This window comes from Anabrus simplex, chromosome 7, assembly GCF_040414725.1.
Source record: "Anabrus simplex isolate iqAnaSimp1 chromosome 7, ASM4041472v1, whole genome shotgun sequence".
NCBI classification, from domain to species: domain Eukaryota; kingdom Metazoa; phylum Arthropoda; class Insecta; order Orthoptera; family Tettigoniidae; genus Anabrus; species Anabrus simplex.
This window is the reverse complement of record NC_090271.1, coordinates 102,595,001-102,617,298: the sequence shown is the minus strand read 5'-3', so window position 1 is coordinate 102,617,298 and position 22,298 is coordinate 102,595,001.

Genomic DNA, 22,298 nt, shown 5'->3' with positions numbered 1-22,298 from the left:
GGAGTGGAAGGTAACGGCTTCCACCATTGTTAACCTCGGCACGTGATGGAGTAGAGTGGTTAGGTCTACGCCCTGCCGCCTTTGCCCCCAGGAATTAACCTGGTACTCTTTTTTAGTGTAGGCTGAATGAACCTAAGGGCCATATGCACCTCCGGAAGTGGAAATTTCGTTTCTTAAATTTTACGACTTCCTGACGGGGATTCGAACCCACGTCCTTCCGGGCGAACTGAGCACGCCTTTACCGCCTCGGCCAGACAGCCCCTATAAAAGTTAAAAGGAGAAAAATCATAATTAAGAACATATAAAATACAAACTGAGAAAATATAATACAGTGCGTAAACTGACCATAATACATAATAAAGTAACGAAATAACAAATATTATCTATGTACGTGAGCTTAAAGCCAAATATGATGTGCAGTTACACTATGAAAATAAAAATAACATTAACCTAATATTAATAATAATGAAAAACTCTGGTCTTCAGTTGTAGAGTAAAAGGCTATGATATCTAGTACTCTCTCTGAACCCAATAATCATCATCACTACCACCACCACCACCACTACCGCCACCACCACCACCGCCACCACCACCATCACCAGAGTTTTGCTCGGTTACCGTCTAATGTGGAACCCAGGATTCATTTACTGTGTCGTCACGCAACAACATTAGTGGCAACCGGGCGAGTTGGCCGTGCGGCTAGGAGCGCGCAGCTGTTAGTTCGCATCCGGGAGATAGCGGGTTCGAAAACCACTGTCGGCAGCCCTGAAGTTGGTTTTCCGTGGTTTCCCATTTTCACACCAGGCAAATGCTGGGGCTGTACCTTAATTAAGGCCACGGCCGCTTCCTTCCCATTCCTAGGCCTTTCCTCTCCGATCGTCGCCATAAGACCTATCTGTGTCGGTGCGACGTTAATGACGGAAGACCATCTTCAGGGCTGCCAACAGTAGGATTCGAATCCACTATCTGCCGAATGCAATTTACATACTTAAGAGAAGTTCGAATACCCGTAACTCACTAATGTTACTATTGGCAGTTTCAGTTCATTCGCTCTGATGAACCTGCTGAGAGGACGTAGAAATATTTCATGTGTACTTTTTTACCTGTTGTAAGTTCACTGAACAAGAATTCAGAGGCCTTTGTGACCTGAATAAATTTATGACTTCCCCTTAAGCACATCACATTTGTCGGGAACAATCTTTATATAAGTGTTTGTTGCAATTTTAATTTAAACGGGTTCTTCTCATTACTGAAGAGAAATATAACTAATATTATCACGGCATTACAAGGCGTTTGATTCAGTCTGTCATTCAAGCTTTAGGTCTACACCATGATTCTCCATAAAATCTACGAGCTTTTGCTAGTATTTCTGCATCAACTAAAGTATTTCAGATCGGAATATGTGTTAAACAAGGCGAATCCATGTTTCCCAGGCTGTTCTTAGCCGTAGTGGATCCGGCAATATCAAAGATCAACCGGAAATGAATAGGAATTGAAACCATTGGGAGAATGCTTAACAACCTGATATTTCAAACTTCAGGGCTTAGGAGTGGGAAATAAGCTGCCGTGGCCTTAATTAAGTTACAGCCCCAGCATTTTCCCAGTGTAAAAATGGGAAACCACGAAAAACCACCTTCAGTACCGACAGTGGAGTTCGGAACCACTATCTTCTAAACCGCACGGCACGGCCAACTCCCTCGGTATTTTCATATGATTTACTAATGATTTGGGAAAACTCCAACCCAAGGTTACATTCGCATTTTAGCAGTCTTAGAAGCCCATCATTTACAGTATATCGGAATTCCTTATAAAAATGCTTCGACAACAAGTGGCTAGCCTTGCGTTACCCAGTCAGCCATACTATCGATAAAACACTCAGTGGACCGGTCATAAACGATTTAACTTTTACAAACAACCTAAAACAAGTCAATATCAACGACTAGCTATTTGAAAGTCATTTACCTTTCAAAATACCACGAATTTTCAATGAGATCGAACATTCAATCTATGAAAACTAGCTCATGAATAACTCCAGGACATCACAAGAAGTACCCTTGAGAAACTAAGAGGCATCGGAACAGAATGTCCTAGAAATAGAAAAGGTTTTAGAGAAATCCAAGTAAGTCCCACTATTATATTCGAGAGCTACTTGATTTGAACTATTGCGTGAAATATCACAATCAGAGTTCCATTTCGTTTTTACCCTTTTATATGGTACATTTATACTCTAAAAATTGAAATTATTTCCTTGGAACTAAATTTATTACCCATCACAAAAATGTTGGATGTAAAAGAAGATCAATTAATAATCCGTCCTTCAGAGGCTACATGCAATAACAGAAAGTATAATCCTTGAAATTTCTCCGTGGCTACATGGTCCCTTTGGTCGAAGGGATTGAGGATTCTTTTACCAGATGGGTTGGGAATTGTAACATTTATTTGTTACTTCCTGCTGCTTAGCCAACGGCCGTATCTGTGTTGAAACACATTGGGCGTGGTCAGGAGTTGGATGGGTTGCCACGCGCTGTTGGTGGGGGGTAAGGGAATGGAGGAGCGGAAAGGAACTGGCCACCCTACCGCACGTAAACTCCGGCTCAGGAACACCTCTGCGGAGGTTCGGACCTGCCTTCGGGCTACTCGGGGGTGGGTGTTTGTGCCATCTTCAATACTAGATTTCATCCTAATTGTGGTTCGATTCTCATAGACGTGCAGGTCGCTTATGTGTGTCAACTCATAAAAGTTTCACCAGGCCTCTCCGGAGGTCAAACGGTGCTATTATTATTATTATTATTATTATTATTATTATTATTATTATTATTATTAACTACAGTACATTATTTTTAGAATGAGACGTATGTCCTGTTCTGGAATATGTTCCAGCCGTTTATAGTATTCATAATCACTTACGGTATCGCAAATTATCTCGTTAAGGCTGGGGCATAATCTGCGGGACAGATATAACAGGCTCAGACGTGAATGGATTAAACATTGTTCTATACATACAGTATAGTACGTTTCTTTTTCACGTAGGCAATGATTTTCGTTTAGTACACTCAACTGCATAAGAATTGGCCGGCAAAGAAATATTTCCTTTTATACAGTATGTAAACGCAAGTACTTTAGATAGACGGTGGGTGAAGTGACGATACTGTACTTGGAATCCTACCACCTGCAAATTATGTATTTGCTATTTCAAGCAAGGGAATTTTGAAAGAAGGTTGTTTTTTGCGATGGCCTACTTTTTGCAATTGAGTGTACTTATTGAAACATACAATTATCCATGCAGAAAGGTATGGCACTAATAACATAGCTCCATAAATTTCTTATGTTTGTTTCTAAATCTGTAACAAACTTCTGACTCAATCTGGGACCTGTAGATATCTGGAGAAGTTTATAAATTTCGATAATACAATTATTCAAGTTTACGAGAACAGTAAAATAATGATACTAAATTATTCTTAAGATTAAGAAATGATCTTTCTCAGGTTACTCAGCTGTTTCAGGAAGAGAAATTTGCTGACGTTCAAATTTCACCTGCCATGTTCATGTAATGAATCGTTGCTTACCTGAAAAAGAAGAAAATCCCAGTTAAAGAAGTTTATTCCTCTAAACTTTACTGCATGTCCTTACATACATACATACATACATACATACATACATACATACATACATACATACATACAGAAAATACAATTCAGTAATTCTCCTTGTTTATTAAAATTATATTATTGTGTATTTTTTCATTAGGGGCGGTCTGGCCGAGGCGGTAAAGACTGCTCGGTTCGCCCAGAAGGACGTGGGTTCAAGTCCCAGTCAGGAAGTAGTAAAATTTAAGGAATTAGATTTCCTCTTCCGGAGGTGCACATCGCCCTGAGGTTCACTCAGCCTGCACCAAAAATGAGTACCAGGTTAATTCCTGGGGGCAAAGGCGGCCGGGCGTAGAGCTAACCACTCTACCCCATCAAGTGCCGAGGTTACGGATAGTGGAAGCCTTTACCTTCCACCCCTCCAAGGGCCTTCGTGGCTTTTATTTTTGCTTTGTATATTCTTCATTATTCTTACGTGTAAAATAAATGATACGCGCCATCACTGTATATAATCAATGAGTAATGAATGCAACTTAAAAGATCTTCAGTCCGTTGAATACACAGCTTAAATATAAATACTGTATTATACTACATTTTCTTTTTACAATTTGCTTTACGTCGCACCGACACAGGTAGGTCTTATGGCGACGATGGGATACGAAAGGGCTAGGAGTGGGAAGGAAGCGGCCGTTGCCTTAAGTAAGGTACAGCCCCAGCATTTGCTTGGTATAAAATGGGAAACCACGGAAAATGATCTTCAGTGTTGCCGACAGTGGGGTTCGAACACACTAACTCCCGAATACTGGATACTGGCCACACTTAAGCGACTGCAGCTATCAAGCTCGGTATTATACTAGAAGATATTTGCGAAATAAATTATTAAACAAGGGATAAAAATGCACTTATCCCTTGGTTAATATTGTTTTGTAGATGTGTTGTAGTATAATATTTAACCTGTGTGTTCGACGAACTGAAGAGCTTTTAAGTTACATTAAGTCGACACTATAATGCAGGGCCTCTCAAACGCCCAAAATCTCACGCGTGCAAATCGAGGCGCAAGAGCTCCGTGCACTGTGCATCGGTCCCGCTCGGTTCGCCTCGGACCAACGCTTCGTCTCTGGGCTACTCGGCTAAGCTCGGCTTTACTCGGCTCAAGTCAGCTCGGTTTTAGAGCGCTACGGCGCAAGTGTGGAAGAGGGAGACAGGGGGAGCGAGCGAGACAGCCGTGAGGAAAGAGAGAGTAAGCGCTAGTGCTCCAAATCGAGGAGGGGGGTCTGCACTCTGGTCAACCAAGGGAAGTCGTTTTTTGCACCGTGCACAGTGCATGCACCAAGCGCATGCACCCTGAGGGGCCCTGCTATAATGTATGGCTTGCTTCATAACAAACATGATTAATAATGCATCGGGGAAATGACGACACAAAGTATATGAGGAAGTACACGGACATAATGCTCAATAGATCCCCAAAGGGCCATCTCAACATGCTCGACTCATGGATTTACAATTGATCCTGCTCTTAGAAAGTAGGTTTCAGAAACCTAACCCGTGGATGGTAATAAGGAAAAGTGAGATTAATGAATATAGGGTAACGTGTATGGAAGTAGTGTGTCTTGTAGTTGGAGCTAGAGGTCCAATAACAGCCAGATTTGTTCAGTTCTGTAGTTTGTTCAGATTTGATAAATCTGGATGGCTATATAGGGTTCAAATGCTATTCTGAGGAACTATTTTTGTAACAGTAGTAAGAGACATGCGGAACAGCTGTGCTGCCTTCTAGAACTATCTCACCATCTCGAATATAAAGGCATGTATGTTTGGAATGCTTTGTCCACTGGGGAGCCTTGAGTTCGTTAAAGATCAATGGCGTTTGCTGCTGTAAATAAATATTCCTCAATATATGTATGATGAGTAAGTGATGCCGAAGGCTGATAGAATCCTCAAGATATTCACCATCCGCTATCACAGATGGCATAGGCGTCACTTAAGAGATATCCTTAAGAATTCTCGTTGCTTTCTTCAGCGAGTTATTACGTATAAGTCTGCCAAGCTCTAAGGACATCCAACGACCGACCATATGAAAGGCATTTTCACATCATTCATAACAGTGGCTAGTTGCAAGCTCACCGGACAAGAAATTAGTCGTCCTAGTGCGCACGCACAGATGAATCGTTAAGCCTGTACAAATGGCGCAGCGAACGAGCCCCGTCCTCAAACGCACGCGCACGGCCTTTACATGAGTATAAGACAGTAGCGATCAGTGAGGCATTGATGTTTCAAGCGGACAGTGTAGGTCAACATGGGTAGTTATAAGGATGTGACAAAGTGGCAAAAAGAGGTATTCGTGTTTGGCCGTGCCCATGGCCACACGGTGCATGAAGTTGCTGGATTTGTTGGTGTTTCCCAGCGGACTGTTCAACGTGTCTAGAAGCGGTGGTGTACTACACATGGCCTCGAAACACGACGTCAGAATTGTGGCCGGTAAAAGATCATGACTGAGAGGGACTGGAGATGCGTTTCACGGCTTGTGCCGCAGTCAGTGAATGAAGGTCCATCCCAACCTATTAGCGAGAGAACATTGCTACGGGAACTGCATGCAATAAACATTTGGAGTCAGTCACCTCAAAAAAAGCCATTGCTCACACAGGCATATAAAGCTGAGCGTATTCAATGGGACAGAAATCATCGAACGTAGTAGCTGACTGGCGGAACGTAATGCAATCTGACGAATCACTTTTTTGCTTGTATTCCAATGACTCACGTCGTCCAGTGCACCAAAGGCGAAATTAAGCTTTTCATCCTTAATGTGTGTACGGTCAGGTTCAAGTCGGAGGTGCTTCTGTGATGTCATCTGCAGGATGAGTACGATATTGATACCCATATTTTTCAAGATGACTACAGTGAAGTTCATCGGGCTGGGTGCGTATGTGACTCGTTATATGAACACTCCTCCAACCTATTACATCTCGACTGGCGTGCAAAATCACTTGACTTGAACACTTGTTAGAACAGCGGGTAAAACGCCCACATTAGCATCCCAAAAATTTGGTGGAATTGCGCGATCAAATACTCAGCGAGTGGCTCAATCTTGATGAGAAGTATCTGCACACACTTCTGGACTCACTTCCTAACCGAAAATAGGCGGTCATCAAGTCCAGAGGTGGAGTTACATTGTATTAAATTATTCTTATCATGATTTCTCCAGGGGTGAGTAATTTTTGTCCGGTGAGCATATAAGGAATGAGATTACGTGTATCGCTCATGCCTCAGTCCAGTTAATTTTATCGAAGTCATACAGAGACTGAGACAGGTTCAATAAAAGTTAAACATTGGTATAGCCCATACTAGAAGATACAGTGAACTCTAAACAGTAGATCCCGCCAGCAAAGGCCAGACAGAGGCAGCGAAACTCAACGATCATGGGGAAGGTACCAAATTCTGAGTTTTTACATAAGCTGATAAAGTTATGATGTGAAAGTTCAAAAATAAAAGGTCATTGCCTTAAAGGTCCAAACTATTTACGACTTGAATTTCTTGAGTTAAGACAACAAAACAATCTATAATCTAACTATATCTCTTTATCACTGCCACTATCAGTAGATAGAGAAATTGATTATTCCATAGAAATACATACAACTTTGCAAAAGAAGTAGATATAGATATATGAAATCGTAACGATGTGATTAGGAAGGGATCAGATATTTGTGAATGTTTTTCTTAATGATGAACATCCAGTTATTGTCAATAACCTCTTGTCATCCCTCTGAAATTTTAAGGATTCAAAAATAATTACAATTTTCTCCAGTTTAAGCCTCCGGAGAGGCCTGGTGCAGATCTTTTTCTAGCAGACGGCCTATTTGGCGACCTGCATTTCTATGAAGATAAGGGCCCTATCCAGGATGATTTCTAATGATGAATACACCACACATACACAGTCCCCGAGCCATTGGAATTAACCAATTAAGGTTAAAATCTCCGACCCGGCCAGGAATCGAACCCGGGACCCTCTGAATCGAAGGCCAGTACGCTGACCAGTCAGCCAACGAGTCGGACATTTGCCAATTAGAATATATTTCAGAGTGTTTGAGGAGAATTAGTCCGAGGGAGCATTATCAGGAGAGTACAGTACGGCAGCATGACAAACAGACCCTGATCGAAAAACTGTGACATTTGACAGGTCTGTACGCACGTACACTGCGTGAGGATCAACATTCCTATATGTGAGTGTTACAGAATTCATTTTACGATAATAATACAGCACATGTTACAAAAATATTAGTGAACAATGCACTTTTTCTACGTAAAAAATACTCCGAAACACGTCAAAGTAGGTAGGGAAACGTAAAATTGTCAATAACATTATTAACGCAAAAAAAATCTATTTCAGGACCATTCCTTGACACGGTGGGTGTAAAATACTGGATTGAACCATCCGTTTTGCCAATCAGATGCTGTCGAGCTCACTTGTATTGGCGTACTGTACGTACTAAGGTAAGTTTAATGCTTATCGACGCCTTCCCAGCAAGCGTAACTACCATTTTCATAGTGAAAATAGGAAAGGTAGTTGCGATAACGCTAATTTTATATACAACCAGGGAAAATATTAGATGAGGCGGTAATGGTGACGTTGCTAGGGAATTTCTAGCACAACGACTATCACTACCAAAAATCATCCAGGAAATGGAAGGTATGAAATCCACCCCATGTTCCAATGGCTATTTCAGCAACGAAATACGAAATGAGGGAACTACAAAGACCGTTCAAATGTCACCCAATACATACAAAAAATCCACAAGAAATAACAAGGTCCTTCTACCTTACATCAAAAGCTTAACGAATTGAATTATCAGGAGTGTTCTGGAAAGGCACGCAATGTAAAACGTCCATAAGCCCACAAAATGGATCAACGTGCTATTCAGGAACTTTAAGCCCACGAGCTACTCGCTCTTAATTTCTGCCCCATACACAAATCTATGTTGATGTGGTAAAGGGGAACCGATAAAAATTCTTCATTAAGCCAGTGTAAACAAGCATAAAATGACTACGAAGTATTCCGGCTGCATGGCTAAATGGTTATCGTGCTGGCTTTTGGTCACAGGGGTCCCGGGTTAGATTCCGGCAGGGTCGTGAATTTTAACCATAATTAGATAATTTCGCTCGTTCGAGGGCTGGGTGTATGTGTCGTATGCATCATCATTTCATTCTCATCACGACGCGCAGGTGGCCTACAGGAGTCAAATCAAAAGACCTGCATCTGGTGAGCCGACCTGTTCCTCGGACACTCTCAGCACTAAAAGCCATACGTCATTTCATTTTTCACTGCGAAGTATAACAGGTGGAAACATATGTATAGCCTACACTAGTTAGTACACATGGAATAAAAACTATGTGGCCCATTTAGAAGTCACTGGGGCACTGACTAAACCGTCAAACTAGCATGTCAGACTGGATACGGAATCTACTGAAATACCAGACAGAGTTTACAGAAAATGAAGAGAAGAACGCTACTTGGTTAACACTTGTTAGCCTGCTCTCAATTATATTCGTGGGCACAAACGCTGCTGCTATACGTCTGATATTCCTTGTTACACGACAGCCTCACCCTAACTGGTAAATCCTAGGCAAGCCCGACTCTAAAATACCAGCACCAGTAAGATAACAGTAACAGTCCAAACAGTCCCAAACAACTCAAACGCCCACTCATCTATTCTTCGATGAGATAGATATCTGTAGCGTATATACTCGTACAGCATAAGTCAATTAAGCAGTTAAATATAACTTATAAACAATTAAGGATATTTAAGATCTGTTTTCACTATTAGTAATGCTACTAAGAGGCGCATAATTGAATTTACTATATTGTTTCAGAGTGTCAATATTTGCTGGGATAACGTAACTTTATTATTTGCTTTACGTCGCGCCGACACAGATAGGTCTTATGGCGACGATGAGGCAGGAAGGGGCTAGGAGTGGGAAGGAAGCGGCCGTGGCCTTAATTAAGGTACAGCCCCAGCATTTGCCTGGTGTGAAAATGGGAAACCACGGAAAACCATCTTCAGGGCTGCCGACAGTGGGGCTCGAACCCACGATCTCCCGAATACTGGATACTGGCCGCACTTAAGCGACTACAGCTATCGAGCTCGGTGATAACGTAACTAACATTATATTTATCATGTTGTTGTATGTTGGGTATTCAGCCCGAAGGCTGGTCAGATCCTCCATAGTTCCACCAAAGGCTATCACAGACAGCCTAGGCGTCACTGAAGAGGTATACTAGGGAAATGAGGAGTGAGGTAGTTTCCCGTCGCTTTCCTCACCGAGCCAGAAGTTGCTATTGCATATCAATCTGCCAAGCCCACTGAAATGCATGCACCAACCGACCCTATGGGCGATATTTTCACACCAATCATAGCAGGGACTGGCTGCATAAGGAATGGTATTACTAGCATCGCTCATACCTCGGTCACTTTCATATTGTCAAAGCCAAGGATGAGACTGAGACAGGTCAATGAAAGTAACAAATTGTTCTAGCCCATACCAGAAGACATAGCGCACTGTAAACACTACATCTCGCCAGCAAGGGCTCATATGTTATATTTATCATAACTCCACTATTTTCTACCTGTAGCTTATAGTAGAGGATATAATAAATTCATGGGTGCGATTATTCTCGAGAAATGACAAGAAGTTCTGGAGAAAATGAACTGTCTTCAAACATACTTAATTTGCAGCCCATGGGTCGCCCGTCCAAGCCACTTGGTACCTATGAATCCTGAGTTTCTTGACATACAGAGTTCCTTCATCCTTTTCTGACAGCTAAGTACAGCTTACGAAAAATAGAGGAGAACACTGTAAACAAGATGCACAGTGGGTCTAGCCTACATGTCTGGTACATCAGCAGACACCGCCACAAGCAGCGGATGTGTTGTCATCGTGTCAGACAAGAGCACTCGCGTCTAGAAATATATTTCGGAGTTGAAGGTACCACCGGTACAAAGCAAGTTAAAGGGCGGAGTTGTTCACAGCCACCCTCGTGAAGATGTTGGTAATGTATATCAAGAGATGAAGAAGGAAGCTGTGCTTGGTTATTCACTGAAGCTCAAATCAAGTCTGACGCGAGTAGGCGAAGCAACTGGCATGTCGTATTTTTCCGTCTGGAGGATATAGAGTGAACAGGAAAGAGTCCATGCAGGCGAATACTCGCAATTTTTAACACCACACAAGAATAGGTCCAGAAGATCTTGGAAGGCATCGTAAGACCATTTGAATGAGCAAGTATTTCACCGCGTGGATAATAATTGTTATATCAAGGAGAAAAGTCATCCACACTGAAGCAAAGTCAAACTTCATTAAATTTCGAATAAATATACGCTTCAAAATTTTTAGCACTCTAGGATTCATGTGAAAAGGCAATACAGTACTGGAAAGCAGTCCTGGAGCAAAGCAGTATCACAGTCAAACGAATTATTTACCTAAGAATTATACAAAAGTACTGGAATGAGTGACGCACAATTGTCTACATGGAAAAGACTTACGTTCACACTTTCACCGATGCACCATACGCATGGTGTGACAATTCTCCTTGCTAGGCCAGTTTAAACCTGTTTCGAAAGGAAATAGAACTATCATCATCCATGCTGGCGGGTTTTGTACCGAATGCTTATGTATGTAAGATCTAAACCTGGCCAGAAAACTGGAGATTGTCACGATAAATTAGACTTCACAAATTACGAAAAGTGATTCAGAGAGAAATTAATACCTAATTTACTACCTTGTTAACATCATAGGGACCGAGCTCGATAGCTGCAGTCGCTTAAGTGCGGCCAGTATCCAGTATTCGGGAGACAGTAGGTTCGAGCCCCACTGTCGGCAGCCCTGAAGATGGTTTTCCGTGGTTTCCCATTTTCATACCAGGCAAATGCTGGGGATGTACCTTAATTAAGGCCACGGCCGCTTCCTTCCCACTCCTAGCCCTTCCCTGTCCAATCGTCGCCGTAAGACCTAACTGTGTCGGTGCGACGTAAAGCAACTTGCAAGAAGAACATCATAGGGAATTCTTCACGAGGACATTCCGACGCCTCAGTTATATTCGGTAATGAAGATGAATAAACTAGTTCAGTGTACTTACGAAATAGAAAGTATTTTAGCCCAACATGGTCATCCTCCTTTCCAGTCTCCCATGCATGCTCGCATCGCCCGTCACCACGTACTTGTACAAACATGCACAGAGATGGTGTCTCGATATGAACAATCCAGTACCAAAAGGGACGGGAAGGGGGTGCTGAAGGCACAGTGTATGTGTACCAGGTGTATCCAAAAGTCTTTTCTGGTTTCACTAAGAGATGGCGCCATCGAACAGTACGCAACGCATGAATTTGACACATACGTCAGTTTGTTCGTCTGACATTGACCTACCAACACACACAAATTGAGTCCGCCAAACACTAGCGTCTGTGTTGTATCGTTCAGTGATCATGTCGACGTTTGTGGCTGAAAAGGAACATTTGTGGCATGCATTGCTTTTCTTATTTAATCAAAAAAGGGCTCTGGAAAGTCACCGTTTGCTGGTTGATACGTATGGTGGACACTCTCCATCAATTTGAACATATGAGACATGGTTTCGACAATTTAAACGTAGTGATTTCAATGTGAAAGACAGTGCGCGCTCTGGTAGCGGTATTGTGTAATGAACTCTTGAAGCCCGGTGAAACCCTTAATGCACAACGCTATCGCCAACAAATGATTAATTCAAATCACGCATTGATCGAAAGACGACCAGAATGGGCCAGAACACATGGCAAAGTGATTTTGTTACACGACAATGTCCCATCTCACAGAGCAAAACTAGTGAAAGACACCTTGAAATCGCTCAAATGGGACATCCTTCCGCACCTGCCGTACCGCCCCGATCTGTCGCCTTCTGACTATCACCTCTTCGCATCAATGGGTCACGCCCTCGCAGAGCAACACTTCAGCAATTTCGAGGAAGTTGGAAAATGGCTCGACGACTGGTACGCCGTAATAAACAAGCAGTTTTTTTCTGGCATGGTATTCATAACTTACATGAAAGACGGACGAAGTGTGTAGAAGACTATGGCCAATATTTCAAATAAACAAGGTTATGTGAAGGATGTTGATCCTAGAAATATCACTGTAATATTTATTACAAACGAAAGGTAATCAGTGATTTACTCAAGTAAAGTCTCAAAGCCCAGGTTGATTAAGAAATACCGTCGTTACTAGCAATAGTATACGTATTTACTGGCTGTAAATAGGAGTCAATGGTGTATATATATATATATATATATATATATTATCAAAGGAAAATAGCATGATCCCTAGACCAATAAATCGTTTAGTGAATCACTTAATGCACATGAAGTGACAGCCCATCAAATTACATCGAATGAGAAAAATCAATAAAACGACACCAAAGAACATCAGTGAGCAAAGACATCACAGACGACAATGCTGGACAAACAAAACACTTACGAAAGCGCTGCGACGTAGCAGAAATAGTTGTTTTAAGGCAGTAAAGTATGTATTCTCTAAAATAAAATATTTCCTATTATTTCTTAATCCACCTGGGATTTGAGACTTTATTTGAGTAAAAGCAATTACTATCTTCCATTTGTGACAAATATTACAGTGATATTTCGTGGATCAACATCATTAACGTAAACAATAAACAAAAAGTGAATTTCCCTTGAAAATTACGTGTTTAGTCCGTTTCTGTGGTGTAGTGGTTAGTGTGATTAGCTGCCACCCCTGGAAGCCCGGGTTCGATTCCCGGCTCTGCCATGAAGTTTGAAAAGTGGTACGAGGGCAGGAACCTTGTACATTCAGCCGTGGGATGTCAACTGAGTAGAGGGGGTTCGATTCCCACCTCAGCAATCCTCGAAGTGGTTTTCAGTGGTTTCCCCACTTCTCCTCCAGGCAAATGCCGGGACGGTACCTAATATAAGGCCACGGCCTCCTCCTTCTCCCTTCCTTGTCTATCCCTTCCAATATTCACATCCCCAACAAGGCCCGTGATGAGCATAACAGGTGAGGCCTCCTGGGCGAGGTTCTGGTCCTACTTTTCAGTTGTATCTCGCGACCCAATGTCTCACGCTCCAAGACGCTGCCCTTGAGGCGGTAGAGGTGGAATCCTTCGCTGAGTCCGAGGGAAAAACCAACCCTGATTTGTAAACCGATTAAGAAAGAAAGAAAATAATTACGTGTTTTCTTTACCACAAAAACCGGAAAAAACTTATGCATACACCTGATATTGCTATACATGCACCACTATGCCCATTTTAATCACAACAGACTTGTATCGGGCTGTCTACCTGCAGCAATGCGTTAAGCGAGGAGGTGGGGTGGGGGAACAACATGCTTTGTATATATCAGGGAACAATTTCTGTGCATGCGTGTACCCTTCAATCGCATCACTCTCTCCAGCCATGCTATTGCCCTCCTGTGCACGTGAATATTCTCATCTGATGGCATAAGCTGCATTTGAACTAATTGTGCACAAAAATGCACTATGGTAACACCGTTTGATTTGAAACGTGGCATTTAAGCAATTTGTTCTACCATTTGTTCATTTGTTATTATCTCCATAACCATTTAGATCACAAGCCTTTGCATTTGAGCTGAGACACTACATTATAGAGTAAAACGTGCTCAACGCGGAACTTGAATAAAGCAAAAACTTGTCTACTACGGAATAAGTTCTCGGTCCTGCTGAAGCTTACGGCGTTAAAATGTTCTTACATTTTTATAATGCGGAATACCCTCAACGCGGAAACGAAAACGTAAAATGAAACAATTCTTTAAAACATACTTGTACAATGTGGATTTTTGTAAGTACCATCTTCAAGGCTGGCGAAAGTGGGATTCGAACCCACTATCTCCCGAATACTGGATACTGGCTGCACTTAAGCGACACAGCTATCGAGCTCGGTAGGAAAATATTAGGAACTGACGTAGTCCTAGGTACAATTGTGTGTTTCTGGTGCTGGTATGAACAATGGCATTCTTTGAACAAACTGACGCACGTGTTCGGAGACAGTAATAATTCGAATAGAGGAACGAATGAACTACTTGAAAACACATCGGCAATATGCAACTTGTGTCAAGCAAGAAACGTTCCCTACGAGGCAAAGAACTTCATTCGAACAGACGAACAACTTACGACACACCTCATTTTCTAATCAGCTACAGCCCTAGCAGTGAGAAATGCCGAGAAAGGGGAGATGGAAGAAGAACGAGACGAGCAACAAGACTAATAATAATAATAATAATAATAATAATAATAATAATAATAATAATAATAATAATAATAATAATAATAATAATAATAATAATATTTGCTTTACGTCCCACTAACTACTTTTTTGGTCTTCGGAGACGCCGAGATGCCGGAATTTAGTCCCGCAGGAGTTCTTTTACGTGCCAGTAAATCTACCGACACGAGGCTGACGTATTTGAGCACCTTCAAATACCACCGGACTGAGCCAGGATCGAACCTGCCAAGTTGGGGTCAGAAGGCCAGCGCCTCAACCGTCTGAGCCACTCAGCCCGGCTGCAACAAGACTAAGATCAAAACAATATTCGAACCCATGAAGAGCCCCAGAGTGCCATTGTGACGTAAATTAATTTGGCATTATATCTAACTCTTCTTGAATTAAAGCACTCAGGTCAGAACTGCATTCAGGAACACGATGAGAAAGAAGAGGAAACAAGTTTCTTTATTTGATCTGTGGAAGAAAGCTTATTGTTGTGAAGTATTGTGTAGAGTTTTCTTATGGAAACAAGTTTAAAAGGTTCGTATATCCAGTGTTGTGAAATAGTGTTGTGATGTGTCAAAATGATAAACTGTGTATCATACTGTATATAGTTATAAACGCAGTAATAATAATCAACAGTTCAGTGTACTGCATTACTACGAACATAAATCTGGACAGGTGAGCGTCTTGCGAAGGCAGATACAGGTAAGCTCTAAACAATATTTTAAAATGCTGTCGATACTGTATCATGGTAATGGTGATTGGTGCTTTAAGGAAAGAAAAGCGATGATTTTTGTAATACCAAAACTTGCCTAGTTTGAAAAAAATTCGGTCCCTCGCGATTCCGCTTTGAACAAGTTTTACTGTACTATACAGACGGTAGGAGACTTACAAATTTCAAATCTAAATGCAAGCCAACAATTAGTTTATAATAGGATTTCCACAGTGTTTATTGAACGACTTTCACAGTTTGTATAGAGACGTCTGGTATGGAATGCATTTAAAGCATGTAACATGAAATATTCCTGAATGGGAGTTACCTAATGGTACTTTAAAACAGGACGAGGTGAGTTATACAGTGCACCACTGCCGGTCCGTGAAAATGATTTTCCGTGGTTTCCCAATTTTAACACACGCCACTTCCTTCGCAGTTCTACCACTTTACTCTCCCACTGCCTTCGATAATGTGCAATATGCTGAAAGTATCATTTTTTGAAACAGTTCCGCGGAAAAATCATATTGAAGAGTGTCTAAGTTTGTGAATGAATAGTCTATATTCTGATCTTCAGACCACGGGTATCATGTGATTTTCCGAAAAAAAAAATAACATTTTTATTGCATTCCCTACTTCAATAAAATGATGACAGTTGGGAAGAAACAACTATTACAAGAGGAGGGTCTCACATGAGCCTCACCGAGTTTGATGAAATTTTGCATGGACGTTCTACACTGAAATAAAGAGACAAGCATTTTTGCATTTTGCTAGACGAAGTTTATGACGGAAAATTGTATTTACAATGCTATGCATCGAAGGATCGTCTAGGAACATGGTTTATTTATATAATATGGGGTCCCAAGTTAATAATATTGGAGTTATTAAAGTTTTTGTTTTTTCAATAAAATCTTCTCATGAAGGGTTCCACAAGGGGCATATCGCAAAAATATTTAACATTAAAAGAAGATAGTTAATCACATTTACCGTTGTTTTACTTCGAAGAAAGGCAAAAAAACCTGTTCCGATTATCAGAATATTATGAGATTCACCGAAAAAGTATCGAATGAAAACAAAAAAGTCACGGCCAAGAATTGAACACGGATCAGTGGTTTGGTAGTCTGACGCCAACCTCGCTCTGCTACAGCATGTATGTTGGGTATTCAGCCCGAAGGCTGGTTTGATCTTCTGCAGCTCCGCCAACAGCTGTCATAAATAGCCTAGGCGTCACTGAAGAGGCGTACTAGGGAAATGAGGAGTGAGGTAGATTCCCATTGCTTTCCTCACCGAGCCAGCCGCTGCTATTACATATCAGTCTGTCAAGCCCACTGAAATGCAGGCACCAACCGACCCTATGAGCGATATCATCACACCATTCATAACAGGGACTGGCTGCATAAGCAATGGTGTTACTTGCATCACTCATACCTCAGTCACTTTCATATTGTCAAAGCCAAGGACTGCTACAGCATTAAAACGGAAGACATTATTAAATTTGGACCCCGTATATAAACATATGGTTTTAGATGATCCTTCGATGCATAACATTCAATATACGATTTTCTCTCATCAGTTTTGACCTTGATTTTTCTTTGTCAGACCCTCCATTTGTTAGATATATGATGTAACATCTTTGATATAGATTACAATTGATTTGGGTGTCCTTGGAGGGAATATTTTATGTGCTACTGTCTTTTAAACTCCCTCTGTGAATCGGTGATCATTCTTCGAATTGTCAGATATTCTTTTTTAATTTCTGATTACGGTTACGAGAGAATTGTTACTTTTCTTGGAAATAATTCACACCACCACTACCAATTAGGGGTGACTAAGATCAGTAGCGTAGATTGGGGATTGGAAGTGGTGGGGAGGAAGAAAATGTGCAGACAACAAAAATTACCCGGCATTGTGGGATACAGAGGGCGAAGGGGGTCGCGGGGTATACACATTATAACTTAAATAAGCTAAAAATTGGTGATTTTTTGATGCCCTCGGAGGCAGTTTAGACAGAGAGGTAAAGGTTGACAATTGTGGTAATAATAGCTTTTTGAGATTTTGATTCAATACTAGACAATAAAGATTTCACTAAAGGAACAATATTACGCATGTATTACAATTAAATAGAAGTACGGCGTCATTATACAATTGAAACCAGTTAGTATTTGATTACACACTACGAAATTAACAGACACTAAAGAGACTGCCAGACTGGCGAATGCGCGCGGAAAACGGGTGAATCATATCTCATTGTACATGACCTTAGCAACAATATATCCCTGCTACTCTGAATCATACCATATTGTCCATGACCTTAGCAAAAATATACCCCTGCTACTCTGAATCATACCACATTGTCCATGACCTTAGCAACAATACACCCCTGCTACCGTGAATCATACCACATTGTCCATGTCCTTAGCAACAATATACCCCTGATACTCTGAATCATACCACATTGTCCATGACCTTAGCAACAATATACCCATGCTACTCTGAATCATACCACATTGTCCATGACCTTAGCAACAATATACCCATGCTACTCTGAATCATACCACATTTTACATGACCTTAGCAACAATATACCCCTGCTACCCTTCCTTACAAGATAAGCAAAGCTTCTACTACTTGCTCTGGCACTGTACGAATCGGTTTGCCACGACGAAAGACATTTATTGTTTATTTCCGCTAATAATTTTGTTAATGAAAGAAAATAATTAGCTGAAAACACAACATTGCTTGTACAAATTACTTGTTTTAATAATTCCTACAGTTCCTAGGCTCACTCAAATAAAATGGAATGAAAATGGAATGTTTTATGCACAAAATGTGGGGATGTCCCCCACCCCCACCATCTCCTCTACCCCTAATTGCCGCTTCTGGCTAAGATTGGTTTATGTCCCTCTAACTACTTGTACTCAGAGACATTGAGTTGCCGAAAGATGTCCCTACGGGTGTTCTCCTACAGTGCGTGCCAGTAAATCTACCGTCAGGGAGCTAGGATTTTTGAACACCTTCAAATATCACTCGAATGAATAGGAATTGAACCTGCCATTTTGATTCGGGAGACCACCGTTCAAGTGTCTCAGCTACTCAGTCCAGCTACGGTATTATCCTCTTATTTTTAGGTTGCACCGACACACACAGGTCTTATGGCGATAATGAGATTAGAAAGGGCTAGCAATGGGAAGGGAGCGGTCATGGCAATTTGCCTGATCTGAAAATGGGAAACTATGGAAAACATTTCTTCAGGGCTGCCGACAGTCGGTTTCGAACCCACTACCTCAAGTATGCAAGCTCACAGCTGTGCGACCTCAACCGCACGGCGAACTCGCTCGGTACGGTATTATCAATCTCCGTGAGCGTAATACGGAACTATTTAAAACACATCTACTATATCCTCGTCTATTACGTCCATATTAATTTTCACGCAGCACTAAGTAGTGAGATTGTTCTAGACGGGGCAGAGTGTTGTGCCGTATTTTACAGTTGAGTGCATTCACTAGAGCTAATGCTCGTTAATTGGCCGGCGTACATTATGAAGTTATGAAAGTTGGCTTAATAACCGCGATTATCTTAATCATTTTAAGTGGTTACAGTATAATGAGGCGGGCGTGTGATGGGAGCGACCACGGGTATTGTATTCGAGATTGAGAGTCCAATGTGTTGAATCATTCATAACGACATGGAACAGCAGCTGTGCTAGTCTCGAGTTATGTCGAGAGATTAATGATCTCTCTCTGTTACTTGGGAAGAAATATGTTTGCCGCAGTGAATTTCCTATAATTTGTTGTATAATATATTGTAGTCTAGCAAGGGGAGACTCGTAACATCACTGTTGTAGGAGCTGCTGAGATTGGTGGACAGAATTAACTCCTGCGAATGCAATTACGGAGGCTGTCTTCAGGTTTGTGAGTACATAATAATGAACACATTAAAGAGCTCCTGTCTTCCTCACCCTTTCTCGTTCTCCCAACAGAATAAACTGTCAGCCAGTAAATTTGTAATTAACCTATGCAAGTGAGAAGTACTCCAGTTGTTGACGGTGGAATCAGATTATACACACTAGCCTGGCATACATTCCACTTACTAGCTTCTCCATTATCTTTCCTTTTCGACCTCCCTTGGTCAAAACTTGAACTCTTCTGACGATACTAGGTTTAAGACTGATAGAGAGTTTTAAGTTTTTATAATTTACAGGACTATCTTTGCGTCTTTTTTTTCTTTTCTAAGCTTTCAATCCGTACCCTAAAGGGGTAGGGTGGGCCTCTTATATGATGACGTCCTCAATCAAGCCAGCAGATACGTAGCGGCGTTTTTTTTTTTTTTTTTTTGCTAGGTGCTTTACGTCGCACCGACACAGATAGGTCTTATGGCGACGATGGGATTGGAAAGGCCTAGGAGTTAGGAGGAAGCGGCCGTGGCCTTAATTAAGGTACAGCCACAGCATTTGCCTGGTGTGAAAATGGGAAACCACGGAAAACCATCTTCAGGGCTGCCGACAGTGGGATTCGAACCTACTATCTCCCGGATGCAAGCTCACATTTGAGGTGAGGTGAAGGTGAGAGCGAATCTGCCGAGGCGTATAAGAGGAACTGCTCCGGTACTTGTCTTAGTGAGGGGAATGAAAAACCACGGAGAATCATTCTCAGGACCTACCAGCGATTCGCCACCCGAATGCAGAGCTCTCTTTCATGCTGCAACACCTCGATCTTAATTATTCTAAGAGCTGAACTTCTTCCTCGTTCTCGTTCTGCTTAGAGTTAAGAAAGGATAATCATCACGTTAAAACAATAAACATAACAATTACCTAAATTATCTTCGAACAACCTCCAGTTCACAATATCACACAACAGGAAATAAATGGATGGATGATTAACATACGCTTCTCTCCCAATCATTTATGGCCAGCAAAAGAAAAGACGATATGCATTTTTGTAATCATTACTTATATATGCAATAATAATAATTGTACCGGGAGGTAAACCTCAACTCCGTTCATTTAAAAGAAGCGCCTTAAGGAACGCTATATCTCCTACTAAACGCGAAACAGCTACTGCATGAAGTTGGGACATTGACCAGAAGATGTCCCCATTGAATTTTGAGTAATGTGTTATTTTGAAGTTGCCTAAAATTACTGGATTTATTTGTTTTGTGTTTGTTAACTTCAAGAGATTTGAATTTTACTCCATAGATGTCCTTACAAAAACTGTGGTCATGCACTCTGGTGCACGTTGGAAGAACTAGTGATTTAAAGAAGTTTTGTGTTATTATGTTTTCTCAACTAAATTCATTTTCATTTATTTTGTTCTTTCAAGGTTTGCAACACTTCTTTCTCATTCCGCCGTCGTTTCAATCAGGCCAATCAGGAATTTTCTGTAATTATTTTTCTGCCAATAATAGGCTTCTTGTATCTTTTGTATTCGGCCAATAAAAATGAGAGCGTGTGTCAAGATTTAGTCCAGAACCCTCTCGAACCGTCCTCTCGGGTATATAATCTGCGGCTTTTTCTGGCTACCATGTCTTATTAATCTACGTCTTACTGAGTGTGTGTGTGTTAAGACAGGAGGCGGGGCGCCTCGTTCTTTGCCAGGCATTTCAACAGCCAAGGTAATAGCCACCAGTCTTTCTTTTTGTAGCTACCTCCTCGGACTTACACGAGGGGAAGGTTCTTATTTCTAACTTTGTTACCTCCTGTTTTCTAAAATGTAAACCTTCCTTCGGCGAATGTAAAATTTTCTTAAAGACTTAAATTGTAAATCGGGGATAGAGAGTGCGTTACCATCTCGAGTTCACCTTCAGTTTAAATTGAGGTAACTACGATTTTGTAACCGTTTCTCTTTTCTGTAAAGCATTAAATTAATCTTCATTCTAGTCACCTCAGTAGCTTGGAATTAACCTCTGCATCATCGGGCCGCGAGCCCAATTAGTGTTTTATACTCAATTTTCTAGAAGCGCAAGTGTACGCCTCCACACATTTTGTTTTCGGGCCAGTAATTTAACCGGTTCTTCTTTCCATGAAGGCCCAGTAGTTTGGGTAATAGATACCCCTGTGTAAATTATAGGTTGGGCCTAGAGAGGCCAGAAATTTTTAAGATTATTCTTGGTGTAATGTTGCCTTGAGTGAGTTGTAAGAAATTGGGAGAGCAGTCTCCTTGGTTAAAGATGGAGAGCATGTAAGCTCTTTTCTGAGATTGCTCATTTTACTGTAATTTTGAAGGGTGCCTTTGGAAGGCCGTATTTGTAAACTTTGGACCAAGTGCTCTTGAATTGGGAGATTCTTCTCTCATGCTACTAAACGCAACATTTGCGATGTAAACTTGTAAATCTGGAGCTGGAAGCTCAGCACTTGGAATTTCCAATCTGTTTTTGTACCTGTAACCATCTTATTTCACCTAGTAAAATGTTTGTCAAGTTTGTGATTTGAAAAGAAATATAACCTTTATTTAAAGTTTAATCTTTGATATAGTAGATAGACCCATTCAACCCGCACCTTCATTCACCTCTCTGCGATCCACAAAAACACGGTAATAATAATAATAATAATAATAATAATAATAATAATAATAATAATAATAATAATAATAATAATAATAATAATAATCGTATGACCTCGCTACCGTGTGCAGATATTTTAATTTAAGGCAGTCTGGTTGTCTGCTCGTCAGTTTTGACGACCCAGCTCGATAGCTGCAGTCGCGTAAGTGCGGCCAGTATCCAGTATTCGGGAGA